Genomic DNA, 6,470 nt, shown 5'->3' on the forward strand with positions numbered 1-6,470 from the left:
ATCCTCGAGGAGAAGCCGCATGGACCTACCCTGATGCAGCCCTGGGTGCTGGAGCAGCCGTGTGGAGACCCCTGCCAGTGCTGAGATGCTTACACGTTCACTGATTCGGCTTTCCTCCTGCAGTCAGTGTCATTGCACTGTTTTGTGAGATGGACGAGAACTTTGTGGATTGGCATTGGACATATGGGTTAATGTTGGACTTGTGGGCTTGGACAGCACTGGGTTGGGATGTTTTCTTGATGTGCACTTAACCTTGATATATAACTCTCTCTTATACGTGAGTTTCTGTGGATTTGTTTCTCTAGAGTCCCCAGACTCACACATTAAGCAACCGCGCTCATCTTCACCCATGGTAACCAGAGACTGTAACTGTTGACTGGAGTAAAAAGCCCCGTCTTTATCCCACGGAGCAGCTGGTGGTTTTGAACTGACTGCAGCCCAACAGGTCCCCAGTATGCCCCCAGGGTTCCTTCATTCCTGACCAGAACCCAATTAGTGTCTCCTGCTCAGTGATGTGCGCACAGACGTGCGGGGGTATCAAAAAGTTGGTGGAGGAATGGAATTAAAAGATAGTGCAATTTTTCCTTGAACGTTTGGAAATATTTCAAAACACAAAAAATACCCAAGCCATGGTGTTTTCAGTCACCTCACATGCCTATGAGAGTTGGACACCAGATAAGGTAGACCGTAAAAGAGTCAATGTCGATGCACTTGAATTATGGTACCGTGAAGACTATTGCTAAGTACCAATGGACTGTCAGAAAAGCAAACAAATCTGTCTTGAAAGAAGTACAGCCAGAATGATTCTTAAAAGCGAGAACATTGAGACTTTGGCTCTTGTACTGAGGAACTGTCCTTGTACAGGACAGGAGACGAGTCCCTGGCAAGAGACTTTAGACTATTTTTGTTCCGCAAACTCAAAGAACATTGTAAAAGAGCACAATGTGAGCCCCTCAAAGATTGTGGGCCATTTTGGTGTGTTGTCAATCGAGGAGCAGAGACTTCTTTTTTGTTTAATTGTTTTATTAGGGGCTCATACAACTCATCACACTCCATCCATACATCAATGGTGTCAAGCACATTTGTACATTCATTGTCCTCATCATTCTCAAAACATTTGCTCTCCACCTAAGCCCCTGGCATCAGCTCCTCAAGCAGAGATTTCTTCAGGGAAAACTTAGAGGGGTGGCAACACTGTTTTCATAAGTACATAGAACGAGATGGAGACACCAGTCGCTCTACATTGTCATAATGCTGTTTAATAAAAGTTTCTGTTGGGCAATACCAGTCTCTGGAGAAGAGTATCATACTTGGTAAAGCAGAGGGGCAGCAAAAAAGAAGCAGGCCCAGAGGCTGCAACAAGGTCTCAAACATAACAATTTTGAGGGTGGTGTAGGACCAGGCCATGCTGGTGACATTGCTGGGTAAGCCTTGAACTGCTAACCCAAAGACCTGAGGTTCAAACCTGCTTTGCAGGAGAAAGATGAGGCTAACAAACCTGTATAGAATCAACATAAAACACTAAGGGGGAGCAACAGAACAGAGCGGCGAGGTCCCCAGGGAATGCAGAAGGTGGGCTTTGGGGCCAGGGCATGGTGCCCCAATAGACAGGACTGAAAAACACTCTGAAAGGCAAACAAACAGTCCCTGAACTAACTACAAGCTTTTCTTTCTGGTTGTGTTTTGGGTTTTTGTTTTGTTTTGTTTTTTTGTCATTGGGTTGTTGTTGTTTTGTTGTATATTGTTGCTTGGTTTTGGTCTGTCTTGGTTTTGTGCATGTTATTATCTCCACAGGTCTCTCTAAATAAGATAGGCTGGATGAACAATCTGGAGGAGAAAAACAACCGACAGATCCCGGGGGAGTGGTGCGGGGAAAGGTAGTGGTGTTAACAAACGCAGGGACAGGGGAACAACAAGTGATCCAAATCAGTGGTGAAGAGGGTGTAGGAATCTTGGTAGGGCATGATCAAGGGTAATGTAACCAAGAGGAATTACTGAAACCCAAATGAAGACTGAACATGATAGTGGGACAAGAGGAAAGTCAAAGGAAATAGAGGAAAGAGCTAGGAGGCAAACCGCAAAGGGCATTTATGGAAGTCTAAATAAAGACATGTACATATGCAAATATATTTATATATGATGATGTGGAAATAGATCTATGTGCTATATTTATAGGTTTAGTATGAAGGTAGCAGAAGGATATTGGGCCTCCACTCAAGTACTCTCTCAATGTAAGAATACTTTCTTCTATTAAATTGGCATTCTATGATGCCCACCTACCCGACACAACTGCTGAAGACAACGCAGGTGAATAAGCAAATGTGGTGAAGAAAGCTGATGGTGCCCAGCTATCAAAAGATATAGCATCTGGGGTCTTCAAGGCTTGAAGGTAAACAATTGGTCATCTAGCTCAGAAGCAACAAAGACCACATAGAAAAAACACACAAGCCTGTGTGATCACGAGGTTTCGAAGGAATCCGGTATCATCAGAACAAGAAACATGATCATAATGAATGAGGTGGGTAGTGCAGATTGGAGACCCAAAGCCCATTTGTAGACCACTGGACATCCCATTACAGAAGGGTCTCCAGGAGAAGATGAGCCAGTCAGGGGGCGATGTAGCAATGGTGAAACATACAACTTTCCTGTAGTTCCTCTAGTTGTACATTCATTGCCCTCACCATTCTCAAAACATTTGCTCTACACTTAAGCCTCTGGCATCAGCTCATTTCCCCCCTCGCTCTCTGCTCTCCCTTCCCTCATGAACCCTTGATAATTTATAAATTATTATGTTGTCTAATCTTGCCCTGTCTGATGTCTCCCTTCATCCACTTTTCTGTTGTCTGTCCCCCAGGGAGGAGGTCACATGTAGATCCTTGTAATCGGTTCCCCCTTTCCACCCCACCCCTCTACCCTCCCAGTATTGTCACTCATACCCCTGGTCCTGAAGGGATCACCTGTCCTGGATTCCTTATGTTTCCAGTTCCTATCTATACCAGTGGACATCCTCTGGTCTAGCCAGATTTGTAAGGTAGAATTCGGATCATGATAGTGGAGTAGGGGGGGGGGTTTGAGGAGTGGTGGTGGAAGAAGCATTTAGGAACTAGAGGAAAGTTGTATTTTTCATCATTGCTACATCCCACCCTGACTGGCTTGTCTCCTCCCGGAGACCCTTCTGTAAGGGGATGTCCAGTGGCCGACAAATGGGCTTTGGGTTTCCATTCTGCACTCCCCCCCTCATTCACTATAAGATTTTTTTGTTCTGATGATGCCTGATACCTTAAAATTATTATATTATCCCTAAAAAATGCACATGCCTTTTAAAAGGCTTCTTACAAAGGCTAAGACAGGTGTACTCTTGAGGGAACTTATCTGTAGCTATCCACTGATTACAGAGACGGGTTTTATTTGGAATAAGAGCATGCATGTGTGGACTAGAACCCTCCTAGCAATGACATCGGATGGAAAGATCTCCCACCAACTTTATGAAGCCCCGTATGCTTGTGTGTGCCCCCCGTATGCTTGTGTGCCCCCCATATGCTTGTGTGTGCCCCCCGTATGCTTGTGCATGCAACTGTGTGCTTATGTGTGCGTGTGTCTCTGTGTGCACGCATGTGTGTGCATGTGTGGGCATCTGTGTGTCTGTCTCTGGGCATGTGTGTGCATGCATGCTTGTGCAAGTGTGTGCACATATGTATGTGTGTATGTATCTGTGTGTGCATGAATCTGTCTGCATGCATTTGTGTGTGTAAAACAAACCAAACCAGTTGCCCATAAAGCTGGTTCGCTCTCATGACAACCCTATGTGTGCAGACTAGAACTGTTCCGTAGGGTTTTCAAACTGTGGCCTTTCAGAAGCAGGTCACCAGGTCAACCGCTATGGTCGCTGTCAAGCTCTGAACCAATTACAGCCCCAAGGATCTCTTTTGTTAACCAGTCCAACTGAAATTACAGCAATTCTCTTTCCAAGTACTCGACCCTTACCGTCCTATCGTATTCATGTGAATGTGCCTATGTATCTGTTAAGTGCCACCAATCCAGAACCCATTCAGCGGCCACCTATCAAGAACAACCCCCAATCTGATGCCACATTCTTCATCAAATCCAGCTTCTGCAATGATTTGCTCAGCAAGTAGATTAAGTATGGTGAGAAGATTCAACCCTGATGCACACCTTCCCTGATGTTAAAGCATGCAGTATCCCCTAGTTCTGTTCACACAGCTGCTTTTTAATGCATGTACAGGTTCTGCATGCACATAAGGGTGTGTTCTGGAATTCCCCTTCTTAGTTTGCTATGATCCACACAGTTGAATACCTTTACATGAAACACAAGTAAACATCATGTTGGTATTCTCTACTTGCAGTTAAGATTGTGTTGTTCCTGACCTAGTAAAACCATATAATTTTCTGATTCAAAATGGCCAATATTAGTTGTGATAGTTAGATTTATTGTGTCAACTAGGCTTTCATAGGAACATGTGGACAGAATTTAACCAGGTCGCAGCTTGATTGGAGGGTGACTGAGAGAAATACTTTCTGAGGCTGGCATCCCCTCTCTCTTCCTCCCAGGTGATCAGACCAGCATGCTGTTGCTTGAGCTACTCTTTGCCTCAACTGTTTGCTGCACTACCTATGGGCTGAGCCCACCCGTGAATCATGTTGCTAGAGCTTGAGGCTCCTTTTAGACCTGCTTCACCACGCTGCTTGGGTGTGCATTGCTTGAGCTTCAGGCTGGTGGATCCTGTCGCCATGCATCCCTTGAATTCAAGATGCCATCTAGGCCTGCTTCGATGAGCTCCCTAGCTACTGACTATTGTGGCCCCACCCTGCTGTCTGCTGCCTGTGGGCTGACTCTTCCTGTCTTGACTGAGGGAAGACTGCATTGCCTGCTTCCTTGACCTTGACCAGGCAGCCTGAGTGAGTTGAAGGACCTTCAGTATATTAACTGTTCCACGAAAGTGAGTTGAACTGAGTCCTCCGTACTGCTCTGTGGACTAATTAGCTGTTACAGTCCTTCTTGCTATATAAGCCTATTGATATATATAATACTTCAGATTCCATTTACCTTTAACGGCTTCCAGTTTTCCTGGACTCCATTGTACATCCATGTTCCAATTATGAATTAATGTTTGCACCTGTTTCTTCTCATTCTGAGTCTGTCTTATCAGCAAATGAAGGTCCCGGCGCTTCTACTCTGCAGGCTTGACTCTCTGAGTCATTGTGGTTGACTCTGCTTGGAGGAAGCAGCTCCTCCTCAGGCATATTGTGAGAGCCTTTGGACCCGAGGGGCTTGTCTACTGTCACTGTCTGCAGCAACGTTCCACCTCTCACAGCTAGGTTTCCAGTATCTGACAATACTTCGATGCTATCCGCAAGGCTCTCAGTGGCTGAAGTGGCCATTTCAATTCTTCTGCAGTGGACAGCCTATTCCTTCTTGATGGTCTGTTCTCACTCTGGAAGCTTCACTGGAAGCTGTTCACGCTGGGTGATCCTGCTGGCATGTGATGTATCATGACATAGCTTTCGGCATCTCAGCAACACACAAGCCACCATAGTATGACCAAGTGACAGACAAGTGGTGATATACATACATTAAGGTGACCAGACGTCCCGCTTTTGGAGGGACAGTCCCAATTTTTAACAATTTTTCCCACTTCCCACGGCGTTTTTAAAAAGTCCAGATTTTTGGAAAGACTGCATGACAAGCTAGGGTATATGGTTTACGGCTGCCATGTGGCTATTTCACCAGGATATGAGTTTTATCAATGGTGTCCCGCTGGTGTTCCACTTTACCAATGTTAAAATCTGGTCACCTTAGCATACATACATACATACATACGTGTATATTTTACAGTGTGTGCGTATGTATTTATTTATTTACAGTGGCATGAGGTTCTACAATTTACAAAATGCTTGGGTAAAGCCTAACAAAGCCAAACTGAACTCATTGCCACCTAGCTGATTCGACTCTTAGCAATCCTGTGGAACAAGGTAGAACTGTCCTGTGGGGTTTTCAAGGCCATTATATCAGGGAGGCAGGTTGCCACACCTTTCTTCCGAGAGGCAGCTGGTGGACTAGTACTGCTGACTTTTCAGTAGCAGCGCAACCACTCTCACTCCAGGGATCACTTTTGTAAGCCTAATAGCAACAACAACAACAACAGCAACAGCAAAATCTGCCGTGATGTGATGTCAACTTACGGTGGTGATGCTACATTGAAGACAGAATAGAACCGCCCCATAAAGTATCCAAGACTGTGATCTTTACCTGAGAAGACTGCCACATCTTTCTTCAGCTGAGCAGCTGGTGGGCTGAGCCTTCCAGGTGGTAGTCAAGCACTGCGATCAATGTGCTGCCCTGCCCTTTGCCACCGAGTCAATTCTGACACACAGCAACCCTCAGTGGGGTTTCTAAGAGTATACATCTTTGTGGGAGCAGACCGTGTCACCTTTGTTCCCCTGCTGGGGGT

The sequence above is a fragment of the Tenrec ecaudatus genome, chromosome 1, assembly GCF_050624435.1.
Source record: "Tenrec ecaudatus isolate mTenEca1 chromosome 1, mTenEca1.hap1, whole genome shotgun sequence".
Lineage (NCBI taxonomy): Eukaryota > Metazoa > Chordata > Mammalia > Afrosoricida > Tenrecidae > Tenrec > Tenrec ecaudatus.